The following is a 27,736-nucleotide window of genomic DNA, read 5'->3' on the forward strand; positions in this document are numbered from 1 at the left end:
ATAAATAAATAAATCTTAAAAAAAAAAGAAAACATCACCAAAATATATGGGAAAATATATTTGTCAGTGATAACTCAGACAAGGGTTTGGTCTTCAAAATATATAAAGATCTCAGATGACTCCACTTCAGGAAGATAAACAACCCAATTAAAAAAAAATGGGAAAAGGACCTGAACAGACCTTGGGAAAAATGGGAAAATGTCCTCCTTCAAGGAGGACATACAGAGGGCCCAGAGACATATGAAAGGATGCTCAGCATCACTAGCAATCAGAGAGATGAATATTAAAACCACAATGAGATACCACCTCACACCAGTCAGAGTGGTTATCAAGAACAAATCAGCAAACAAGTGCTGGTGAGGCTGTGGAGAAAACGGAACATCAGTACACTGTTGGTGGGAATGCAGACTGGTGTACACACTGTGGAAAATGGTGTGGAATTTCCTCCAAGCTAAAAGTGGAACATGTAGTAAATTTACTCAAGAATGACTTCTGTGAATATGCATACTTACCTACTTTATTTTTTGTCAATTTATAATGATTATTTAGTATATTCTACTTGTATAGATGGAAATAAGAATGTAGAAACATCACATAATTTTTACTAAGTTAAATATGAGTCCTAAGGTGATTATTTCAATAAGTAACCAATGTTGGGAATATCAATATTTTTGTTTTTTAAAACAATCATTTTATGTCCCTACTCAATGCACTTAAATTTATCAAACAAATAAGCATGCTTAATTATTGTTTATTTTTATACTAAGTTAATGTAGAAAATATTTATACAATATTTAATATGCAAAGCCTTTGTAATATATACTTGGATATTACATATTTTTTTCACTTCAGGGATTCTTCCCCAACCATCATACAATGTTAGTGGAGAGAGAAGTTATTCATGTACTAATTTTTTTAAGAAATACAATACAAATGGTCCCATATGAAAATATTTGAAGTTCCTAAAGTAAAGTAGTGATAGTATATTTATGAATACACTGTAGAAAGAGATAGTGCAAATATTTCCAATGTAGGAAAATTATGTCTTTGACCTTGAGAACTCCTCAGAAGACCATCTTCTGTTTAAATGCCACCCTTTCCCCTGAGATGCTTCTGGTCAGCATTCTTTACTAACTTTTCCAACCCATTAAGCCATCTGTTGTCTAAATATTCAAACTTCCTCATCGCTAACCATTTGATGGATTTCCTGGAGCCTAAGACTCTCCACACCCCCCCCCACCCCGCCCCAGATAGTACATACAATCAACTGTTTCTTCATTCTGTACCTTCTCTAGCCACCACCACCTATTTTGCGTTTTCTTCTTCATTTACTGTTTATGCTTGTTCCTGCCCCAGAACCTACTGAAATGTTTCAATACAAATTTAATATGCACATCACCAACCTGGCACTCTAAACTTGATGTCCAATGTTTCTTCCTAATCTTATTCACTGCCCGATTAACTGCTCTTCAGGGCTCTCAGTGTGTTCACTCTCAGTCACTCTTCTGATTTACCTGAATTGCATCTAAGACACTACTCCACACACACACACACACACATAAACACGCTCTTTTCCTTAACCTCCTCTAAGAAATATAAACCATTATTTATAAACCATTGGCTAGCCATAAGCTATTGTCAAGGTCTCACTCACAATGCAACTGTTTGCTTACTCATTCATGTCCTAATCTTTTGACCCAAATACTTTCTCCATTTATTAGCCCTCTCTTTTCCAAATCATAGACCATCTGTAAGATCCAAAACTACTATTGCCAACAACCACAATATATTTGTTCTATTTTGTCCTCTTCCCTTGTATGACACTTGATATAATCAACATTTTATTTATATAGTTCCCACACATCTGAGCTTTCTTTCATAAGTTTAAAAAGTCATACAAATTCAGAGGGACATGTAAAACTCTATGTTTTCTAATATCAATTAAGCTTTTCAAAACTGTGCTGAATTTTTCTACTTCCCTAGACAGCTTTCTGACCAACTGTTCTCAATGTTTATTTCAGCATTCTCTTTCCTCCACAAATGTCCAAATCCAGCATATATAACACATAACCAGCATGAAGCTAAGTTCCTACTTCATAAGGACATTCAAAACCTTCGGGTTCCAAGAATCAATCCTCACTCAACAGTGTCTATCATAATCTTTCTTTCATTCCATACTCTCTCTACTGCACTTTGAATTCTTTTCATTTGCATCACAGAACTCTTTTAAAGAACAATTGTGTTATTTCTTCCCTAAGAATCCAGCCCCTCCTCTATCAGTTTCTGCATCTCACTCTTTAAAGATATTCAGATCTCTTTCATCTAACCTACAAGCAAACAGAAGATAGTCATATTTTTCTCTGCAGCTTTTCCTCTCTTTGCGACAAACATCACTCCTTTCATTTTATTTCCAGTTGACTCCTGAGTACACCAAAGTTTGACTGTCCTCATTATCCAGATGATATAGCTTATCTGAGATCCAATAATTTCCAGTGTGTATCAAAGCATGCCTTTATCAATTTCCTACAGAATTGTACAGAACTGACCATATCTTCTGATTTGAAATAATCTGTCCTCATTTCAATATCAATAGTTGTGGTTTGTTTGGTCTTTCTCCTACCTTTTGGTCATTTTTTTTATTGACCTCTTGAATTCATCTTTTTGCTAACTGTGTTTCCAGTTGTCACATTGTTACACTACCTGCCCCCTTCTCCCAGAATATTAATTTTGGTTAGGAAAAATTGTCTTCAAAATAGAAGAGAAATGCTGTGTGGCTAGGTGTGAGTTTAATGGATTTGGTTGCTCTCACAACCCTCTGCCTAGAGCAGCAGGGTGGACGCCCGCCATTCTCCTTAGCTGCACCGTCACATTTTCCGATACAGGGTATGTACTGAAGTCAGCAAGGTCAATACATATTTATGTATGGTTCCAAGCATATGTTGCTAAACTATCTGATTGATAACTGATCAATATTCTTTTATTTTCCATATGAGGATAGTCTATGGGAGAAAAGAAACCTGGAATATGTTAAAAAGCTGCCAAGGCCCTGATGCTTTAATTTTACTTAAATGTAGATAAAATCAGATTGCAGGTTAAAAAGCCCAGATTTTAGAGCCAGATGTTTGCTGAAGTCAGGAAAAGGTTATTTTTGGATTGAAAGCTTCGTGTAAGCCTTACCTAGGCAAGTTAATATTCTGTCTCACTGAATATTCTCGGTCACCACAAAGCCCCGCAACCCTGAAAATATGCACTGGTGGTGATTAGCACGTTGGGAAGATCTGCTCCCCGGACTCTTCCAATTACGACTGAGGGTTATTTCAGCCAGACGGCAAGGCGAGGAACTCAACAACACTTTCTCCATTGTTCATAATTTTGATATTATATAAAAAAAATATTTATTTAGGTCATTTAATAGGGTTTCTTAGAAATACTTTTATCATTAAAATAGTTATTTTACTATATCAGTAGCCATATCTTATTTTCTAAATGAAACCATTAGTAAATCTGGTGGGATCGTCGTATTTATTAATATGTTCGACAATTACAATGACAACATTTTAATTTTTAATTCTGTAAAACTTTTTGTCTTTTCTTACTTTCTCTCCAACTGTTTTTTTCTTTGGACTAATGTGTTTGCTCCACTAGTTATCCGTTTTTTGTATGGTTGTGTTTCTGGGCAAAGAGCCCAGATTGGCATTATTTTTGTTTGCTCTTCGTTGTCCCAGATTTTGTTTAGAGAAAAGCACTGTAAATTAATGATATGATTACAGTGTTACTTCCATTATTTATTTTCTGTAGAATCCAACACATTAAACCATACTATTCATAGTACTTCGCTGTGAATAAGGATAGAATTTTGTTAGTTTCTAGACATTGCAGTTACAAACATCTATTTTTTTTTTTTGGTATATCAGCCATCTCCTTTATGCCTTTTAAGAATATGATACAGAGCTTGTGAGTTATTCTAAATTCATTGGGCAGTAATGTTCTTTATGGTCTAGGTTGTTCCATCCACTAAGAATAATACTTTCCATTTATGTCTTTGCTAATAATTGCAAAATAATAAATGCATAAAAGAAACCTTTTATCAGTGGGGGACACCCAGATGATCACTGTACTAGGAATTAGAGCATTGGAGACAGAGCTCTGCTTCACCCCTTAAGGTGCTGAAAAACTTAGAGAAATTAAATTGATGAGTCTGGACCTATAAATTACTGGTGACACTATAAAGTGCTTTCTCAAAATCAAATATTCCCTACTCCTTTGACATTCAAACCAAAAATAATCTGCTATCTCTTTCAGGGACTAGAGAAACTGGACTTCCCAATTTAGGGATTTATTACTGTCTAAATCATCTGGTTGATTATAAACAAAAATAAACTGCAGTTTTCCACTGATGACTGACCATATTGTTAAACCCACTTATCTGCTTAGCTATTACTAGGTCTTTCTTGATATGTTATATTCTACATATGCCTTCATTTCTTATGAATGACATAATTATTATATTTTTGATATTATATTTTGTGTTCTACATGATTTCTAGGTTCATTCAATTTAACAAATTTAATTTGATCATTTCAAGTCTTTGGGGATTGGTAGCCTTATTTTTTATTACACATTGTTGATCTGGAACCTGGCAGAGCATAGGTTTCCTTAATTCATCTTGTTTTTCCATTCAAATAGAGGAAAAATGTTGTTAAAGAATCTTGCCAGCCTAAAGCATTGTTGGACAAATTATCCTGATGATACAGATGTGCTAAATATGTACACAGACAAGGAAAGGAGCTGCAAAAAGTACAGATGTAAAAACTCTGTCACTCACGTGGCATGACAGTTCAATGCCCCTGGCAAGGGATCCCGAGCACAGAGCCAACAGTGACAAGGTCTGCACTCAGGCGCTTCTGGCCCTGATGGCACAAGTGAGTTCTGCCATGGCCAGTGTAGTCATCTGTTGAAATACTTTTATATATAAAATCTCGCCTGAGTATAAAACTTAAAATCAAAATTGTATAATTATATAATGAGTCATAAATTTTAAATCAAATAACATATATGTGTATATGTATGTATATGTATGTATGTATATGTAGAAACATATATGTATGTATATAACTATATAATATATATCATGTATATATTATGTGTGTGTGTGTGTATACATATATATAAGAATTTAGAGAGTTTAGTTCCCCCTAGTGGTAACCAATCAAAATTCAATGAAATTCATTAAAGGGTTCAATAAAAGTAGGTTTAAGCTACCTTAGAAATCACTTGATAATCCCATCAATTTACAAATTTTGAAACAAGACCTAGGATCAGTATAAAAAAATTAAAAAATTGCAAAACAGAAAAAAAGAGTTGTTCTGCTTTCAATATTTTTATTTATTAAAGATAAAAAAAATATCTTGGTTTGTTTATTTCAGACTCACAAAAAAATTTCAATATCTTAATTTTAATATATCTATGACTATAATGAGAATTTAAATTATAAGAATAGCAGTAATTTTTAAGCCACATCAGCAGATGTCTATTGTTATAAAAGAATGGGTAATAGAATGTAAAAAGTAAAATAATAATATTAGCTTAATAAAAATAACACTAACTCTTCTAAAAGTTTTTTTTTGTCAGACATGAACACAAGAAATTCACCATCATTAGGACTAAATATCAAAACAAACCAATTCCAGAAATGGTTTTATTAAAATACTTGAGTCATTTCTCATTATTTCTTAATAAAGAAATTTCTATTGGTGTCCCTTGCTTGCAGACTGAGCCTGGAATAAGAAAGCAATTTGAGGATTGAATTTGATAATTTTTCTTACTGTCACAAATGATCTATATGTTTCATTAGTTTGTGAACTGAAATCCTCAGGCAATATATTCCTGAAGAGAATATAAGTTAAACCTTCATATTTGAAATAAACATAATTATGTTACAGATGTAACTATAATATGCTTAAAAAAGGAAACAAAATCAATGTCTAGTTAACTTTAAATTACAGTTACTAGGTTTTGTTAAAATGTCATTAAAGTTATTTTCTGTTGTGGGAGGCTGCTGTGCATGGCATGGGCCCAGCTCCCACTGGGAGATGCACAAGACCCACGCCCATGGATAGGTTTTCCTGTGGGGAATCAGGCCTGCAATGTACCTAGGCCACTATGAGTCTTGCTTTTTGCTAAAATTCTCTCACCCTGAATTGAGGACATTTACTGCAAAGCAACTTCCTAAAAACCATGCTAAACCTTCCAAGGATGAGTATAACCGGTCCAATTACTTTTGGCTTTTCATTTACAAATATCCCTCTTCTATGATGTGATTACCAGCATCCTCTCCTTTGTTTTCTGTATAAGGTAACCACCTAAAGCATAGTAAATGAGGACCTTCTTGAGATTTGCCCAATAAGACAATAAAGCTCATTGGAGCAAGGGCCAAGGCTTTTGCTCCCCTTGAGAGAAAAGCCATGCGGTCCCTTTTCCTCCACTGGACTTGGTAGTCCATGTGAATGTCTCATTTCATCCATAATGACGTGGACCACACGAGCTGAGGTCCACATTCTGTTAGTTTAGGATGTATGCCCAATATTATTTAGAAGTTGTCTATACTTTTAGCAATTTCAATAGCTATGAACCCTCTGCTGTTTTTACCATCAAGACTAATATTTTCCTTTTATAATAGTCACCTCGCTAAACAGAATGTAATTTCCTTTTGGCCTGTTTATAAGTGCTATACTGCACTGAGACAAAGATGCATCATGTGATATGTTATAGGGATATGAGAACTAATATTTTTAAGAAGATAGCAAAAACAAAACCAGTATTTTAACATGTTTTACTCTATGTATTTGAAAAGTGATCTCCAGCCACATATGCTGCAGTAGATAAAGAATTCACTCTGAAAGGGAAAACACTTTGGGGAATATGAGACTATTATAATACCAATTGAAATTAAGTTAATAAACTTGACTTTTAAAAAATCATAAATTTCATCATGGGTCTACCTTCTTTAAGACATAGACCAGTTATCCCAACTCATTCTTACCAGCAGCAATGAACTGAATTGCATTCCCTCAAAATCCAAATGTAGAAGCCCTACCCCACAACGTGATGGTATTTGGAAAAAGGGTCTTTGGGAGGTAGTTAGGTGTAGATGAGTTTTAAAAAAATTCTGGAGCCCTCATGATGAAATCAGAGGCATCAGAAAGCGTGCTGTCTCTCTTTCTTTCTGTCGTGCGAGGGCTTGGAAAGAAGGCGGCTATCTGCAAGCTAGTAAGTGAGCCTTCACCAGAAACCATCGAAGCATCTTGATCTTGAGCTTCTGGCCTTTAGAACTGTGAGAAAATGAATGTCTGTTGTTTAAGCCACCCAGCCTATGGTAGTGTGTTCTGACAGGCCAAGCTAAGACGTGAGTCCTTCACATTATTATTATCTAATATTTTAGTTCTGTCTTGATTCCATGTATGTGTGTATTAGTGTGTGCACATACATCTGTATTGGACCAGCTTCATCATTTCAACAGTAGAAAAGAACAGCCTAAAGGCATTCAACTATATTGCCTACTTCCACAATAATAAGAAAAACTCGATTTTTGATGCTTTTAAAAAGACATAAGAAATTAGATGAGACTGGGAGCCCTCAAGGTCATGTGGTCATGGACAAGGTGGTGAAGGCATTAACAAAGAACATTTATGTACAACCTGTGGACACAGACAACAATATCAGGATTGGCTTGGTGAGAGGGAGAGAGTGGGTCTGGGAGGAGGTGGGGAAAAGGAGAAAAGAAGGGACAACATAAACAATAAAATGTAAAAAAAGGCAAAACACACACACACAATTACCAAAACAGTAAAACAATAACATATATAATTAATTTAAGCAGAAAAAATTAAAAAGAATTTCATGATTTGAACTGGGTAAAAGTAAACATTATAAAGTTTGCTTAAGGTAAATATATGCAAAAGTTACATGTGTCTTGATACTTTATGATTTTCAAAACTTTTGAAAAAAGAAAAGTTAATTCAAGTGAGATGAGTTGCTATGGTTTAAACAGTGTATTATATTATTATCAAGTGAATTTTGTCACCTGTAAGATCATTATCTCTGCATCCAATTTTGAAAATCTTGTATCAGTGGGATAAATTAAGAATCTAGTTAATCTCCAAAAAAAAGGCCAAAAAAGGAGAGAGATCTGAACTGTTTTTTTTTTTTAATTTAATCAGCCTTTAAGCTACAGATTTAATGTGTGAGTCTAACTGCATAAAATAATAGTTTGACAGGAAACCTCAAAACTTAAATATGTTATGTTTTGTCTTTGTATCTCACAGGGTGATTTACCAGTGTCCAGGAAAGACATTAAATCTGAAAAAAAAAAACAGCCATTTATTTGTAAATATATCTTCAGCTCTGAATGAAGGTTTCCATTGTCCTGGCAGGGCAGGCTTAATAATTAAAACTTACACTCATGCTAACATTGGCCCCTAACTTTATTTTAGTTTTTTAAAAAACAATCTACATACAGTATTTTTGCAATAATATTGAAGTAGATGGTATGATGATGAAGTATATTCTAGTTTAAAATAAGTGAAACTATATCAAAGGATGTACTAAACTATTTTTATATCCCCATAAATATGCTCGTATTTGAATCTCAAAACAAATGTGACTGAAACTGATGTATTTTTCTGAGATAAAATAGAGATCAGAGCAATGGGGAAAGAAGGTAAAAAAAAAAAAAAGAAAAAGAAAAAAATAGGTTCCAAACAGGTCTAAGACTGATATAAGAGGAAGTTCTAAAATTATAGCCAGAAAACCTAAGTGTGAATGCCCGCTTGATCTAGACTGAGTTGTTCAATAAGTTCTCTGAAGAAATGTGGGTAGTAATATCTACCGTATTAGATTATGGTGAATATTCAGAGAGATAATTCACCTGCATTGCAGTGCCCATCACAGTTTGTGATGTAATTACACAAAAAAACTAATGAAGCTGAATAACATGATTTGAGATAGATCATGGGCCCCTCTTTAAACATACTATAATTCACATTAAAAAACACATACACATATAGCCCTGGCTGGTGTGGCTCAGTAGGTTGAGTGCCAGCCTGCAGATCAAAGGGCCATTGGTTCAATTCTCAGGCAGGGAACATGCCTGGGTTGCAGGCCAGGTACCCAGGTCTCAGGGCACCTGAGAGGGAACCACACAGTGATATTTCTCTCCCTCTCTTTGTCCCTCTCCCTCTCTCTAAAAGTAAATAAATAAAGACAAAATATTCTTAAAAAACAACATACACGTATAAAGCACAATAAAACCTCCATGGGTCAGTTTTAGAAGAGAATTTTTCAGTATTTGAGTAGTTTCTTGGAGATTACTTTCAGAGAGCTCTGAGACTTAACTGCAATGCAGACTTAAATTTCAGAAGGCAGTGAGAGATAGCTAATGCATAATAGCTCACGTTACCACTGTACTTGGTTCACAGATGGCAAGATCTTAAGAAGAGAGGACACAGTGATGTGGGGATTCTGTGCTGTGTTGAGATGAGCGACTGGGTGGTGTGCTGGACAATGTCTATCAAAATTTTGAGAAGGTTGAGTTGCAGGACATGGAAGTATGAAAATATCCATAGACCATAAATGTGGTGCTAAATACAGAAGGTGGTATTTTCATATTACAAATGCTTTTTACATTAGGCCTTCAGTTAATTCTATAAAATATATAATTAAACACAGCAGTTAAGTCAGAAGATGTGTCTGTTGGCCATATTATGCTTTTATAAAATTGTCATAAAACTCCCCTCCCAGATTTTATAAACTTCATTAAGGTGACTATTCATTATTTGTGTATATCAGTTATTGCATATTGTGATTAGGGAACCATTTGCAAATGAAGATGTGTTTTCCAACTGACCTATGTATCCGTATGAGTTTTTTCTACCCCATGTTATTGTTTTTATTTACATGAAGCCCTTTTTGACAAGAGATCTATTGAAAATTTCATAAAAAGTATGCAAGCTGTTGGCATAAAAACACATACAGAAACAAAATTCTGTACATATTCTGAAGGGATATGAAATAGAAGTTCTAGCATTTTCTGGAAGAAAGGCAGGAAGTAAAAATATAAAGAATGTAATCATGAACCAATAATTAGAAAAAAACAAAGATTCTAAGTACCAGTGCCTTGACAATGGTACACATCTATGTGAATAAAAGTACATGTGCCCCCAAGTTTCTGATGGCTAAGAGCTTCTGGTACAAGAGATTGATTGTTCCAGAAGCACTCACAATCTAGCCAGATTTAACTTCTTCAGCAGTAAAATGGTGAAAATAAAGTTAGATTATTATAAAAATTAAATGAAATTGCATTTCAGTCACTTCATAGATTGTATGTCAAATATTTATATGCATAAAATGAAAATGTTTAGCATTTTGGAACTTTCTTGTTAAGGAAATGTCACATGGTAGGTTACCCAGCTGCTCCACACCTGAAAGCTCAACTCTATTTCTTAAGCTCAGGTCAGCAGTCCTCACATTCTCAGCTCTTCTCCCTCTCCTCTCATCAGTGAAGTGCTGTCAGTCAAAGTCGATTCCTTCACAGTCAGTGCTTTCCATGTTTCCAACCTCAGAATGTGTTTATCCGATAAGCTAGCTCATGCTAATGAGTCAAAAGTCAAATGGTTCTCCCTCATCTATCTGCAAACCTCTGCTCCCTGAGACTTCTTTTTGTGCCTTTCAGGAGGCATCTTCTATTGAACTAGCTCTTCACCACTGTCATCCCTTAGTTCAATTCAATTAACATTTACTAACCTATTTTATATCAAGTATTTAATGTGCTTTACTGAGACCGAAAGCAAAAAGGTAGAATATAAACACAAATAAGTGAAGGGCACTCTCTCAGTACAGTTAGTTAACTATGGTTCTGAAGATAACAGACTTGGTAAGAAGGACGTGACATTTGTAAAAGGCAAGTCAAACAGGTACTTTTGGAGAAAAAAATTCTAGTAGTTTAAGTTACAGTATCAAAAGTTATAAAAGGCAACTAATTAAATTAGAAGTAGAATATTTGGAAACAAGGAAATGATTGAGGAAATTTGCAGTTAATTCAAAGACATTATACTTCAAAAGAGTCATTCATTTTTTGAAATAATTATTTTACTTTGTTATCTCCATGAAAATATAATTATTTATTTCTAAACATATACTAAGTATTTGTTCTTGGATATATTTCAGTTAAATGTCCAAGTGTGTGATCACTGAATTAAAAATCTTCCTTATGAGGTTATTTTTAAAGGATTTGAAGATTTTGGTGAGATTTTAAATATTAAAGTAATAGATTTAATGCAGACTAGAAGCAAGTTTTTTTCTATGGAATGTTTTAATTAATGACACTTGATTAAGCAGTAGAGATAAACAATTGACTCTAAGCAACATAAATAATGCTGTTCATCAACATGTATGAAAGAAACTCTAAAGCACATAATCACATTCTTTCTCAGAAACTGTCAGCGTGAGGAAGCGTGAGAAACTGCCAGCTATCCTCTAGAGGAAGGAAGGTGCTCATAAATCTACTACGACTACATGACAAGAGAAAAAATTCATCCTAGAGTGATAAGCACAAACTCCCTTTACCATGGACTCTAACATCCAAACCAAGGGCAGTAGAAGCAATGAAGATGTTGAGGTCAGCTTTCTCTCTTCATAGGGTAGCCTCCAATGGTCTTTTCCAGAATTACTTCTTTTCAAACCAGAATATATGCACCTCAACAACTACGATTAGGAACCAGAGCTTTTGCAAGGCCAAACCAAACACAGACCAGTAAATCAAACCCAGGTGACATTGCAGGTGGAGCCCTGGGCTGATTGGAATCATTTAAGTTTTACTCCTTTGTATTATTTAAGAATATAAAAGTAAGGAAATCTTGAACTTAATCTAATCACATTTTAGTTTTATTTTAGTTGATATTTTATACAAAATATGCCATTTCTATTTTACCCACAGTTCTTCTGGAAGGTAATAATCATACCTATATCCAATTTTGATGAGTAAATGAGTTGACAAATAGTGATCACTTATTGAGTGCATTCTACATTAGTCCTATGTAATATGTAACAAGTGGTCATATTAATGAATACAGGATTATACAGTCTATTGCATACTGTTCTTGGTTTGTTATAAATCATATAAGACTATTTATTGTACTAAGAAAGGAACATGGAAATATACAAAAAAACCCTAAACTACCATTGGGTAAATACAACAGATAGATTGTATTTTTTTCTAATATAAACTATACAAAATAGCATTTATAGAAATTTATAGGATAGACCTACATTAGTACTCACATTTTTGAAATGAGGGCATGGATGGATAAATATTAAATAACTAAATCAAGTAAACATGCATTATGTGATTTTTCTATAATTGTAAAATAAAACAATAATCCAGGGAAAATTGTGTGAGATAAATTTTGAGTGTCAAATGCATCAATCATTTACTCACATTTACTTCATTTCAATAAATGAAAATACTTCCTTGGACTGTCTACCAAAGTTGGGATAATTTTACTTTAAATTATGGAAGAACTATTAATTATTTTCTAATTCAGAATTCAGTTTGTAGTTTTATGCCATTAAACATTCAACAGGTATATTTTGAATCTTATTGTAAAGTCATTTAAATATTTAATTTAAAGTGGACATGTGCCTTTCTAAAAATTGTTTTTCTAAGAAAAGCCTGAAGAAAATTATACATTATTGGAGAGAAGTAGAATATGAGAAATCCTCCAAAAAGTAAGCCTATATTTTATGCAAGTCATTGCTGCCTTGTAATCAGAGATTTAAGAAAATGCAGATTAAAGATAGAAAATTGCTAACATACTAATGAATGTAGTAGAAAAAATATCCTTAGTCAAGAATATTAATTCTAGGTCTGTCTTCAATTATTGTGTACAAATATTTTCTTGATATTTAAGCCTTCAAATGTTATAAAATAAAGAATAGAATTTTCTATTAGAATAGGAAACAGAATTTTACAACAGAATCTTAAGATTGACTTATAAGAGTTAAAGTTTAAGTGAAATTTAAGATAAAGTTCACGTGAAAACATCTTGGGCTTTAAGTAACAAATGCAATCAATATAAACTCTTGCATATTTCTCCATCAAAATAGTCATTTTCAAAAACAAATTTTTGCTACACAAATAAATTCTGAACTTGCATGATAAAAATGTTGCTCTTGAACAAAATGTCCAACATAATCAAGATTGTAGTGTTCTGAGCACCCGCTCAGGACCCGTGCAGGTGGTGAGGATGTGGTGACGCGGGGGCAGGAGGAACCTCCCCTGAAAATGGTGTTATCTTCTGTATTGAATTAAAGGGAACACAATTTCATTTAGATTTTGTTTGATGCTTTTACATTTACTTATTTTTAATTACTTTATTGTTGTTCAGTATATCATCACAAAAACACAACTATATTAAGAGTTGCCATTCTAAAATAATAAGAAGCCTATTACATAAATCAATAGAATTTGACTTTGAAAATGTCGACTGTTTTGAAATATCAACATTTTCAATCTTATATCATTGATATTGGGTATAAGTGAGCTAGAATAGGAAATAATAGGCGATTATCTACTATACGTATAATGAAATATAATTTCCACAAAGTAAATTAAAACACTAATTTTGCTCTCATCACTTATATTCTTTCATCTTTTCATAAGAAATTTAAGTAGTTGAGTTGTTTCTTATAATAAAAGGCAATTTTGTATCAGATGATATTAATCACTCACCCAAATAGTAGAGGACGTTCTTATCTATAACTCAATTTTAAAATATCTACAATTTATTATTAAAATGTAGGTATTTTTGTTTTAATAAATTTTATCTATAAACAGATATATGCAAATAAATAATGGTAAATGGACAGGAAAATTTATATCTCTAGAGTCAGAAGTTTAAATATACATGATTGTTACAAAACAAAATCAGTGGTACTAGGAAAGAGATCTACGTTAGTAAAAATTCTGAGCAAATACTAAAACATATGTAATCTGATTTTTCTCTGTATTTATATTGCAAGCACAAATATATACAAAATTGCAATTAGAAATAGTTTTAAAACATGGAAAGTCTATATGATAATATTTATTGAATGGAATTTACATAAGTTGGTCTTGTTCTTGAGCTTTCATGATTTTTCAAGAAAATTTAGAAACAACTATAAAAATCAGCCTAATATCAATGCAACTTTGCTGATTCTAGGACATATGAAAAGTGTTTCTTTAAGAAAGAATTGCAGAATGTAATATGAAAAATAATAGTGATTATAGGGATAGTGATATTTTTTAAAAAATGATTTCAAAGTGCAGAAGAAAGGCGATTTACCAAATCTCTAAATGTCTCAGTATAGTATATATTTTTTTAAAAAATCATATGACCACAATATATAATATATATTATAACAAAAATTACACAGAAAAATTTACCTTACAATTCACTTTATGATTGGTGATATATTTTCTTTGTATATATTGATGTGATCGGATTCTGAAGCAGAAAAAAAAGAAAAATACATAAAAACAATTTCAACACTCATTAATATAAACTATGCTTAGTTACAAATAATATTAAATATACTTATTATACATTTTTCCATACCAATGAAGAATGCAACTATGAGAACAATGGTAGATGAATAGCAAATATACTTTTCAAAGAAGAAAACACTAAGTGGCTTGAGCTGTCAGATTTTCATTTTAGTACTTTGTCTCTTGACACAGAAACCCCAACTAGAATCTCAAATCTCTCAGTTGTTAGCTGGGCAGTTCTGGGCAATTTAGTTATGTTCTCTGAACCAATGCTACTTCAGCTGACCAAGAAATATTATATGCCCTTTATAGAGATCTGAGCATTAAGTGTTATAATACATTTCAAGCATTTAACATTGTGCCTAATACATAGTTAACATTAAAGTATAAAGTATTAGTAGTAATTTTAAATAAAAATTAGAGTAGGCTTATGTGAAATATGGTCACTAGCACACAGCTGATTATTTCTCCTCTTTTCCATAGCTAGCATAGAAACAGCTCCATTGAAAAAGCCTATTATTCCATTTGTGCAGCCCTGACCTTGAGTGTGAGATGCAGTCCCAACTTAACTGTTTAAAACTTATTAATTTATAAGTTTTCGTAGTACTGCATGCTGAAAACTGCTCTAACAACCAGGAGATATGACCAATGAATAACAACTCCATCTTCTGTGCTGCATGCAGAAATTCTGATATGTGGAAATAACCCAGTCAGACACTTTCTGCAAAGGGTTTATAATATTTTCTGCTTACACAGGGACATATATTTTGCCTTCATATCATCCTAATACTTTAAGAAAAATGTTTAGCTATTTCTGCATGCTTGATATTTTAAATGCAACCATTATTTTATAAATAATTTCAATAAGTATTAAATTTGCACTCTTCAAATGATAAAAAGTACACTGTTAATTTGAAAAGGAAATATATATGTAATCATTGTAACTTATATGGTCACCATTTCAAAGCTAATCATGTTATGCTGCATTGAAGTTTATTTTAATTCACTTTCTATGTTTCAGGCATATTATGATTCATGAAAACTAAGGTCTCTGCAGGCTATCCAAAAATACCAACAACAAAAAAGGGATATGGCTGCAGAAACTGTTTGGATGATCCAGAAAGCCACAGCTATGCACAACTGATGATGCGCAGCTTCATCACAACAATGCTACCGCTCATGCATCATGTCATGTGCAGAGAGGTTTTTTGTTGGCAAAACATCAAATCATCCAGGTGATTCAGCACTCCCTACAACCCATGTTTGGTGCCCTGCGATTTCTGGCTTTTCCCGAAACTTGAAACACCTTTGAAAGGGGGAATATTTCATACCATCAGTGGAACTCAGGAAAATACAATGAGGCAGCTGATGGCAACTGGGAGAACTGTGTGAGGTCCCAAGTCGCCAACTTTGAAGGAAACTGATGCATCATTGTCCTATGTACAATGTTTCCTGTATCTTATAACTTCTTCAGTAAATTCAGTAAATGTCTCTATTTTTCATATTACATGATTGGAGATCTTCTGGATGGACCTCACATGTCTAACAAAATAGTGGAGGTTACATCGAATGACCCCAGCACAATGCATTGTATAAGCCTGCTGAGTGAAGGACATAAGTAAAATGTGAAACATTGGTGTGTTCCGGTGTTAATCAATAAGGCGTTTCTGAGAGCAATGATTTGAAATTCAGGCAAATATTTACCCACAAAAAGATTCATCCCAGAATTGTTCATTAGAGAATATTTTGTGATAAAGAGAAAATTTAACAATATGTAAAATGTTCAAACTTAAAGTATGGTCATGTGTAGCCCATAAAATTATGTCTATGAAATTTTTAAGAACATGGAAAATATTTATGACATAAAATAAAGCAGGCATATATAAATATTATACAGCTAATGCCTACAAATACATATTTATAGAAGGAGGAAAATACTCCCAAAATGCCAGAGAAAAAATAGATGGAGCATCACAGAAAAGAAAAATGAGAGACAGTGTTGGAAAAATGGCATAGTGATAAGAGGATTGCTCTTTATTCTAAAGCCAGGGCACTAATTTAAGATTATTCTTTCTGAAAGATTATTTTCATAACTTGTTTTCTAGAATAATATATCCTTATAGCTTCTTAACACCTTATTATATATAAGAATATATATATATATATATATATATATATATATATTTACTTCAGGGATAAAATATCATGATGAATTATATACATATAATTATATACACACAGACAATGGAAAGGTGGTACATGGTGGGTATATGAAGGAAGAGGGAGCAGAAAGAGTTAGAGAACACCATTATTACATGCATTAATGGTATTGCAGATGTAGGGACAAATGACTATGTTAATTGTAGTGGCTGCAATAGTAATGAGGAAAGGATGAATACGAATCACACTACTAACAAAGGTTCCCTATTACATCCTTCTGTATTAGGCAAGGGAGCCTAAAAATGGAAAAACTGTAGGAATTTCATGAAATAAAGCAGTTGATTAGAAAGGAGACGAATTAGTGAAGTAGATGAGTTTGTGTGTGTGTGTGTGTGTGTGTGTGTGTGTGTACAGAGAGAGAGAGAGAGAGAACAAATACAGAGGTATCTCCACACAGACTTATAAAGGACAGGGTGACACTGATATGTGTTGATATAGCTGTAAATATAGAAGTGCATCAAATTAAATTAATGCGGCCATAGAAATGGGTGAAAAGTTGAGAGAGTAAAAACAGAGGTTGACAACATTTTCTTCAGTGAAATCGCCCTTTAAAGGGGAACAGAAGACAAGATGGTAAATCTGAGAATAAAATAAGTACATTTATCTGCGGGAAAGAAAACCTGAAAGTCAAAGTAACTAGTCCATTTGGGAACACAAGTAGGTCAGATGCTACCTTAGATTTATAGCACCCTGTTCTTTATCAGTATGTTAAATTCTACACATTAAAATGATTATTTCTATATATTTTAGTTCCTTCACATGTCTATCCAACAAATTCTTACATTTAACTTAATATATATTAACACAAAGTCTTGACCTGGATACACAAGGAAGACAATATGGTATCCATCCTCGAGGGAATCCCAGTGTCATGGTGATAAAGCAGAGGACTACAAAGTACAATGTATGAATAGCAGGAGGAGGAAGTGTTACGGGATGCTTTATGGAGATGAGAAGTTTTTGTAAGAAAACACATACACAAGAGAACATTTTATTCAAGCATTTCTCGATAGAGGAGAAAAAGAGAGAGGTACAACTATTTCCTCAGTTATTCATGCATTTAATTTATTGACCATCTTCACGACACCACATTGGTTTCAGTCAGCACTGCTATAGATGTTTCAATAAGAGAGTGGGCAAATATACCACATAAAAACTCATGTCTGTAGTGTTAAAACTGCACGTAAACTTGAATATTTTAATGCCCTGTTTAACTTCTCAATAAATAATTCAAATATTTCTTCAAAAATCCAGTAAGCAATTCATAAACAAATTAACTGTGGCAATCAGGGTTATACTAGCTTTTAATTATATTTCATATCCTGCCCAGTCTCTGTGATGTAAATATTGGTGATTATTAGTATTGTCAAAATTATGCCCAATATCATAACTGTTAGACAGAAACAGAGAGTACTAAAGTACTTGAATATCCAAGAGATGGCTGTTGACTGATTGGGGTCTAAAGGTCTCAGAGAAAGCTGGTTTTAGTCATCAAAGTAAACCCCAGCTCATCTGATCCTGAGAGCAAGCCATAGTTGAAACCTTGACGTTAGCTAGGGAAACCGTGAGCAGAGAACACAGCTAAACCACACCCAAGGCCCTGACCCCATGGACTGTGTGATGACTTGTTACACAGCACAGCAAATTAATACACATTTTGGTACTTGAATATGAGGTGCCACTGCAACAACAACAACAAAATTACTTGAAAAAAAAGTGTGAGTGTCTTTGAAACTAGGAAGTCGGTGCATATAAAAAAGAATTTTAAGGAACCAAAAAACAAACAAACAAACAAACAAATCCTAAATCCCCTTGAACTAACTGGTGGTTATCCAGATTTGGAAGATGCCACCAGGGAGGGTTCAGAAGGAAGTGAAGAACATTTTACTAAAAACTAGGCAGAGGGAGGTCCCTGTGACCCAGTGATGTAAGAGCAGTAAAACTGCCCAGTAGATTTGTGGGGATAGAGCTTGTGAGTGAGGAACTCAAGCACCAAAAGTTCTGCCTGTTTTGTTTTTTTTTTCCCCTGCTGATCGCATCAAAATGTGAGAGGAGAAAGATACTTTGTGGAAGGGATTGTTAAACAAAAAGAAACAGAACTAGATGACTTTGAGAGTTACGGGTTTCTCCAGATGGTTAAAAAGATGATAAAAGTCATAAAGTGGCTACTGAAAGTGTGATACAAAAGACAGATCGTAGGTGGGACCGTACAACTTTGAGCTAAAACTTCACAGAGATCTATATGTCAGGGTATTTAATCACACTAAGTCATTTTCAAGCAATCAAGGGTGTGCCTTACAAATTTTCTCAGCCAAAAGCCCAAGACGCTAATTCAGGAATCACAAAAGCTTTTTCTCCCAGGCCTTGACATACAATGCTTCACACTCTTACAGATCAGTTGTCTGTGTTTACCTTCTATTTCCTAAATCAAAATGTTTGTAATTGTTTTCCTGTGCATATGTTGCCACTGTCAATTGTGAGTTTTGAGTTTTGATAACCTTCTTGTTAGTTTTCTAGTCCACGAATGAGGAATATTGTAGAAGCTCTGGGAACTCTGCTTAATAAATCACATCCAGGCCTCATGTCTGTCTCTGGACCTGATTTACAGCTTGGACTATGAGCTGATGCGATAATGGAATGAAACTCTTGAAAAACACTGGGAGGGGATTCCCAAGAGTTCTTAAATAGCTGAGCATCAGAGGTTGGCAGTTCTGCCCCCTGCTGTAAGTAAGGCTCTGTGTAATCCCCCCACCTGAGTGTGGGCAAGATCCAAGATGGGATAGTCTGTCTATGGTTATGTTGTGCTAAAGGTAAGACTCCTTTATAGCACACCTTTTGGTGTGCTATAAAGATTCACCTTTTGGTTTTGCAGAAGTATGTTGACATGAGAGAGATTAAAAGGAGAAAATAACCAAATTTATTATGTTTGTACACATGAGAGTTCTATAAGAACATGCAATGCACTACCTATTAGGTAGTTGAGTATTATATGTCTTTCTGGATGAAGAAGAGGAAGGCAGGGGTATAGGATTTCAAAGGGGAAGTATAAAATTCACAGGTAGGTGAGAAAGAGCAGACATGGTAAGTGAATTCTGGCAGGGCCACCCAGAAACAACATATCACAAGAGGGAGTCTAACATAGAGCATTTGCTAGGTTCCTTTCTGTCTCCCATACTTAGTGCATATTGGCTAAGGTGATATAGTTCCTTTTCCTAAGCAGGTTTTTCCGTCTAAATTCTCTTAGGCAGGTAAAGGGAAAATAAAATTCCCTTCTTTAGTCTTTCTTGCTCCTTAAAGATGAATAGCTTAAAATAATCAATATCCCAAAAAGTCTTATTTTGCTGTGCCACCATGTGTGGTAAGAACATGAGGATCACCTTTAGAAGTTGAGGTAGACACCTGGCTGACAGTCAGCAAGAAGATGGAAATTTCAGTCCTAATTTCATGGAACTAAATTCTGCTAAAAGAGAGTAAATGTAGAAGATGACCCTGTGCCTCAGAGGAGATTTTAGGCCCCATGAACTCATTGTTCAGCCTTCTGAGAGCCTGTTAACCCAGGCCTGGCCCCCAAACTCACAGAAACTGTGGGAGCAGAAATAGATGTTTTAAATCCCTAAGTCAGTGGCACTTTGTTACACAGCAATAGAAAACTGATAAAACCACCTGTCAAAGTGATGTTAGTGAATCAGTGAATTTCTGACTCAGCTTTTTGATTTGTTATTACTAAATGTAAATGCATTTATTTCAGCAACCTCAAAAGACCTTTTGCCTTCTCTGTGTTATCCTTTTGAGAATGTTAATTATCAGTAGAACTGTTTCTTTTCATCTCAGATACTTTAAAATATTTCATATAAAAAAACAGGAAATAACATTTTAGAAAATCAAAATAAGAAATTCGAATAGAGTATTTAAATGTATAAATAAGAGCATATTACACATGAAATATTTTATAGTCTATTTGTATTGAGCATTGTAATTCATACTTTAATACTTAGAATGTAGAGATTGACTTCATTTCATAAATAAAGATTGGTAAAGAAAAACAGTCATACTCTGGTTTGCCCTTCGCACTTGCAACATAATAATGTTAGAAAGAACATTTTAGCTGAGTCACACTGGAAAGTCATCAGTAATAGAACCTCACTCTATTATATAATTACTAGTGCAATGAATAAATAATCCTTTGCTCCTTGATACAAGGTGCTGCTTGTTCATTACTATAAGGGTCATTCGTAAGCCAATTTTGTTATTACCCTGAAAGAACATTGTTGTTAAATTGTGATAAAGGAGAAACCATAAATTGGGAAAGCATTTTAATGGTCATTATCTTCGTTAGTTAATGAGATGTGCTAATTGTATTCTTAAATGACAATGATTTAGTAGCCCTGGCATAAAGGGCTCACCCAGCAATAGCTAAGCTAGTTCCCTCCAATGTGTTTTCACAATGTTGGAAGAGACATAATTACTGAGAGTCCTAATTATGTTATGTATAATATTATTCATTAAAATGTCTATCTATGTTATGCCAAATTTCAGGTTGTTTTTATATGATATATTTGCATAGAAATTAGGGTACTAAGAATGTGACACGAATTTCATTGAGACTGTATTTCTTCAAGTGTGGTCTCTAGATTTCTGGGAGTCCCTAGAACACAATCATCTGGTATGTGAGCTCCAAATTATTTTCATGGTAATTAAATTTTACTGTTTCCATGAACTGATGGTAAAAAACCATAGTGGGTAAACATCTTAGTAAAGAAAAGTATATATCTATGAGTACATACCATTGAGTACATATCATTTTTGTATTCTGCATGAAGAAATAAGACATACTCATGAAACATTTCTGCTAGGGTTCAAAGTGTGATGGTCATCTCCAGGAAATATATATAGGTAGTTAAGTTGTGACCTGTGAAGTAAACTAGGTTTTCTTTTTCCATGTAATACCATTTTCACTTGACATAGTACCAGACAAACTATAGCTACTTAGACTTGGCTACCTGCAGACATTTCTTTGGATGTAAACAGAGGGAAACTGTTCCCTCAAAAAAATAAAAATAAAACAAACAAAAAAAACCCAGCTGATAGTATCTGTTGCCAATGATTTTATATTCCAAGTAAAAATTAAAAATTTGGAAAGCTTGTATTATCCTCATGAATATCACAGCTTTTCACTTCTTAAAGCCTTCATTGATATGAGTATGAATAATATTAGCAAATCTTATTTTTATAATGAAAATTACCAATACTTAGAAGATATGCATATCTCAATAAACCATTTCTCAAATAACCAATGCATAATTTCAAAAAATCATTTATAGGTAAACAATTTTTCAATTGTTGAATTTTGATGTAGTATCAAAAAAATCCTCACAATTTTCTGAAAAAAAATTAAAAATGCTATTTTCAACTGTATATCTGAGTAAGGCCAGATTTTTGTTTTATATACTTCAACTAAACAGCATGTCATAACAAACTGAATGAAGAAGTAGATACGATAATTCTTCTTTGCCTCTAGTAGAAGCAGATGCCTTCTATTATGCCAGACATTAAATCTCTTTGAATAGCCCTAGCTGGTGTAGCTCAGTGTATTCAGTGCCAGACTGTGAACCAAAGGGTTGCAGGTTCGAGTCCCAGTCAGGGCATATGCCTGGGTTGCAGGCCAGGTCAGGTCCCCAGTGGGGCGCATGTGAATGGCAACCACACTCTTTCTCCCTCACTTTCTCTTACTGAGAGTCCTAATTATGTTATGTATAATATTATTCATTAAAATGTCTATCTATGTTATGCCAAATTTCAGGTTGTTTTTATATGATATATTTGCATAGAAATTAGGGTACTAAGAATGTGACAAGAATTTCATTGAGACTGTATTTCTTCAAGTGTGGTACCTAGATTTTTGGAAGTCCCTAGAACACAATCATCTGGTATGTGAGCTCCAAATTATTTTCATGGTAATGAAAATAACCATGAAAATAAAATAAAATATTCTCCCCATCTAAAGATAAATAAAATCTTTAAACAAAATCTCTAAATAAAAAAAGTAAGCAATGCTATACTTACTGATATTTAAAAATTAATTTTAAAAAATCCTTAGCTTTTACTTGTAAAATAGAAAGAGTGGCTTAAGTAAGTTGTATAAACAAAATATATTTGTGGCTTCAATTTGAAGACTCTAAGGGGTCCAGACTCATGAAAACTGGAAGTGAGTGGATACGATGGCCTCGTGAGACATGGCACACTGGCTGTTCCCTCGCTATGGGCATAAGATGCCATAGAAACAGTAACAAGGCATCGTGGACTGTAATGGTGACTGTTCTTCATTTTGAGAATTGCATGTTCTTTCCTTAGTAAGGAACAGTGTGTGGACTCTGTTTTCTGTCTGGAAGAAAAGGACAGGCAATAGCTCTCCTTGTTATCTTTTTTTCTTACCAAGTTTCTATAATCTATACAGGTAAAAATGACATTTAACCAAAATGAAGTAATGTTTTAAAAATTTCATTGTTCAAAGAGGATGGTATAAGTATAGACAAACTCAGTTAACAATGTTCTCCATGAAAATTTCCCCAGATCTTACAACATATTTTAATTCCAAAACATTTTAGTCAAAGTGATTCTCACTTTTCAGTGGAGAGATAAGGTAATTGAGATAATGAATGTTAAAGATGGGAAAATAAGAAAATGTCTATGCCATTAGGTAGAGAATTACATTAGTAATGTTCGCAGAATCACTTTTAAATCCAATTTTTCTTTCTGTGTGAGTCTGAACTGAAGGCCGCAGTAAGGCATTCTGCGTGCTCTCCATTCAGTTCCCCTTCTGTCATACGTACACAGTGCCCACACTTTTTCACTGACATTCAGACAGTAAGACCTTGCGTATGAAAACTTTATCCCAGAAAAACATATATGCTCAAAGAAAAGAATTCATGTATTTGTTTTCTTATTCTATGAATTACATAACATAAAGATGTGATCTCTGTGATTAAAATTTTAATTGTCAAGAAAATTCTTCAGAAATTAACAATTTTTAAAAAATTACAAGTATACCATATTTCCTTAGTTACTTCTTCTTGTTCTCTCAATTATTTTATGAATATAGCAGTTATATTTGAAATTTAATCCTAGTTTTACCACAAATGTTACTAGTATTTTCTGGATATTTTTCATGTTTCCATTGGATGAAAAAAAAACATCCATCTGTTTGTCCATATGCCACAGAAGGAGACTTTGTCATTTCCATCAGATTTGAGGTCTTTTATTATTTACTGCTGCTTGAGAAAAAGGACAGGTTTCTTTTAATTTACTTGACTATAAAAATATAAACATACAACCCTATGCACAATAAATTGTATGTTAATCCTACTGATTCAGAAGCAAGTAATTAAACCATTTTTTAAAATCTAAATATTTTAAAGGAATTAATAGCAAAGCAAAATACTCGAAATGTAATCTATTAAAATAATGTTTTATAAAAGTCTCATTAATATTTTAATTTAATATACTGTCATATGATATATTTTGCCTGGGCTACTTAAAAGTCTTAATGCTAATTACAGATGTGGTAATTAGCAAGCTTAAATGTTACAACCAAAGCATCAGCAAACATTCAATGAAAGAGTGAATGTTGTCAATGATGATACAGATATTCTTGACCTATTTTTGTTCTACACAGTGAGTTCTTAGAGGAACTTCATCAAAAACTGCTTTAAAATTATGTCAAGGAGTAAAAATTATAAATATTAACATGATTATTATACAACCACTTAATCAAGTAATCTTTAGTTGTGAATGATAATCTTTAAAGAAAAATGCAGATGTGAATTAAATATAAACATACTTATTAGTGACTTAATGTCACTATAATATGAAAAGTATCACCACCTTTTATTATGCTGATTCTGGAAGAAAGATGTTGATCTCCCTTAAATCATTAAAACTACTAATTGGTAATATGCTTATTTTAATCATCTACACAACATATTTAAAAAGAGACCTAAAAAATAGAAATGATAAAATAGGGAGGCCTTGTTAGGTATCAAACATTTTCTCAATGACCGAATTGAACACGTTGGGGGGACCAAAAAAACCTGGAATTATTTTCGGGAGGGTGGGCCCCAGGTAGTTCAGGTTTCCCCTGGGAGGTGAATGTTCTAGGAACCATCTGTGTTCAGTGTGCCAAGTGGCATGGTTGTGAGAGGCTGCGTTCAGCTTCAGTGAATTTTTTTTGAAGACTCAACACTTTTTCCTATTTCATGATGGGTGATTTATGAGCACACCTACCCTCCACACACTGGGTGTTTAGCAGTACGATCTCAATGTCCTCCCTCTTATCACCTGCTCTAGCTCCAAGTGACTATTTTTGTTTCCCTGTATGGGAAAAAAGCCCTCAAAAAGGAACATTTTGTTGATGTGGAAGAGGTGAAACAAAAAAAGCATTAAAAGTCATCAAAATCAATAAGTTCATATACCGTTTTGAGTAGTTGGGAAAAAATGTTTTAATAGGTTTATTGCCTCAAATGGAGAGTACTCTGAAGGTGACTGAAGTTTACACATGTAAGAATAAATAAACATTTTTTATAAATAAATTCTGTTTTGGGGGTCCCCCATCATATTTAACAATGAACTGTTTGTTCTAAAAATACCTCAGACATGAGGGCATAAGCCTATGCTTTTAAAAATTCAAAATACTCAGTATTTAAAAACACGTGACTTTATGGAGACACACGACAAGCGCCGGTCTGACAGGGAGGAGGGTGTGTGGATGCTCAGCCTGGACGGGAGCTAAGACATGCATCAGGCAGAGTCTAAATTCGCCATTTCAGTAGCTGAAAAGTCTACTGGGATGTCTATTTCTCCCAAGAATGATTTCCTAGTGATGAGAAGAAAGATATAAAGAAAGGACGATTAACATCAGGATACATTTGGAACATTAAAACAGAAGCCTCTTGGGACTAGAAGACAGGACCTACCTCAACCTGGTTTGGTCTGAGACAAATGGTATGAATCCCCAAACTTTAGTTGAGAAAACACAAAAGTATCAGCTATTTATTTACATTAGATGAAATGTTATAGAAAAAATTAAAAATAAATATATTTTATACTAGCTCCTTTACTCTAAATATGTCCCCATTAAAGTTGTTTTTCTCTATAAAAAAGGCAACTGTTTTGTTTTGTTGTTGTTGAGTTTTGGGGGGAGAGGAAGTATTGTTATTGATTAATATATAGAAAGGAGAGTCCTTCATTAATGGAATCATATTCCTAAAAGCCAAGAGAAAAAGGTCCAAGAAATTAGAAAAAAATAATTTTCCCCTCTTTGAATACTCATTGTGCTTTGCTTTTTGTGGGAAGAAAAAAGCATATTTTTTCACCCTAGAGTGAAAAAATATGTATCTCTAGGAACCAGTGTTCAGTGTTATAATTAACCAGACACATATTATCATATATAATTTCCACTTGACAGAGAGGCATTCAGAATCCAAATACTAGCTCATTTAAAATTAGTCAAGGCAATAAGGTGCAGGAGGAATGCAAGAGTTTGCAGGCATTAAAAACTATGGACTTTGCCCTGGCTGGTGTGTCTCAGTGGACTGGATGTAGGCCTGCGAACTAAAGGGTTGCTGGTTCGATTCCCAGTCAGGGCACATGCCTGTGTTGCAGGCCAGGACCCCAGTAGAGGATGCTCAAGAGGCAACCATATGTTGATGTTTCTCTCCCTCCCTTATTCTCTCTCTCTCTCAAAATAAATAAGTACATTCTTAAAACCCAAAACCCCCAAACCATGGACTTAATCTAATATTGGGGGGAGAGAATTGACACATCTAAGTTTTTAGTAGTTTTTGAAACCTTTTAAGCAGAAAGTTAAGGTTACCTTTCTATTACATGTATGCATCATAATTAATAAAACTTAACTGAAGAAAATAAATATTCTGATAGACTCATTATTTTACCTTTCTGCCATTGTAGATTGACATGAGTAACTGCCAGAGCACATGAATCCCTCTTTAACATCACTGTTTTTGGAAACAGAATGCTAGAGAATGTTTGTTTTTTAAAAGATTTTATTTCTTTATTTCTAGAGAGAGGGGAGGGGAGGGCAAAAGAGAGGAAGAGAAACATCAGTGTGTGGTTGCCTCACACATGCCCCCTACTGGGGACCTGGCCTGCAACGCAGGCGTGTGCCCTGACTGGGAATCAAGCGGGTAACCCTTTGCTTTGCAGGTTGGCACTCAGTCCACTGAGCCACACCAGCCAGGGTAGAGAATGTTTTATAAAAAAATAACAAGCCAACATTTACAGCCTAAAATTTTTCTTTCGTAACAATTTGAGTAACAAGAAATAAAAAAAATGAAGATAGGGAAATAGGACTATGGTCATATTACAAGAAAAAAAAATCTTTAAATCAATAAAGTTGGAAGGAAGGGAGGGAGATATTTGAGCCATATTTAAAGGTACAATACACAAGATTAAGTAAATGGATACAAAAGAGCATAAGCTAGAAGGCTTCTCTCACTACTTTTCAGATTTTTACCATAAAATTAAGTAAAGGAAAATCTTATTAATGAAAAATAATAGAAAGAAATGAAGAACATGTTTGAGAGTTGGGAGCAGATCATAATATATCAACTTACAAACTACCACTCTGAATGAATCAAGACAGAAAATTGGTGCTGAGGAGCAGAGGTCCTGCTATAACACAACTCAGGTGTGGAAGGGGCTTCAGAGGTGAGTAAAGGGCAGAGGCTGGAAGAATTTGGAGGTAAATGCTAGAGAAAAGCCTACAGTGTTGTAAATGGACTTTAAAGGCAGTTCTGGAGAAGGGCCAGAAGGAAATGAGGAGAGTTGTAGAGAGAGCTTCAGTCTTCTTAGAGAATGCTATTCTGTCATGAACAAAATGTTGGAGGAAATAAAGCTATCAGACAAAACGAGGACAGC

At 33.8% G+C, this 27,736-nt stretch overlaps 1 protein-coding gene across 6 annotated transcripts in view; it reads right to left on the bottom strand.

The window, feature by feature from the left end:
* The window catches only part of CDH18 (cadherin 18), an 811,828-nt gene that overhangs the window by 561,494 nt on the left and 222,598 nt on the right, over positions 1–27,736 (bottom strand). For 4 of the 6 annotated variants that reach the window (XM_045847888.1, XM_045847889.1, XM_045847884.1 and 1 more), the window contains exon 2: positions 14,483–14,543. The exons of 1 other annotated variant lie outside the window; for it this stretch is intronic. The gene's annotated coding sequence lies outside the window, so the exon portion shown is untranslated. Of the gene's footprint in view, positions 1–14,482; positions 14,550–27,736 lie in introns of those variants that run through there. One more of the 6 variants, XM_045847886.1, reaches the window with a different exon arrangement.

The sequence above is a fragment of the Phyllostomus hastatus genome, unplaced genomic scaffold, assembly GCF_019186645.2.
Source record: "Phyllostomus hastatus isolate PE091 unplaced genomic scaffold, TTU_PhHast_1.1 phas_contig_58, whole genome shotgun sequence".
Lineage (NCBI taxonomy): Eukaryota > Metazoa > Chordata > Mammalia > Chiroptera > Phyllostomidae > Phyllostomus > Phyllostomus hastatus.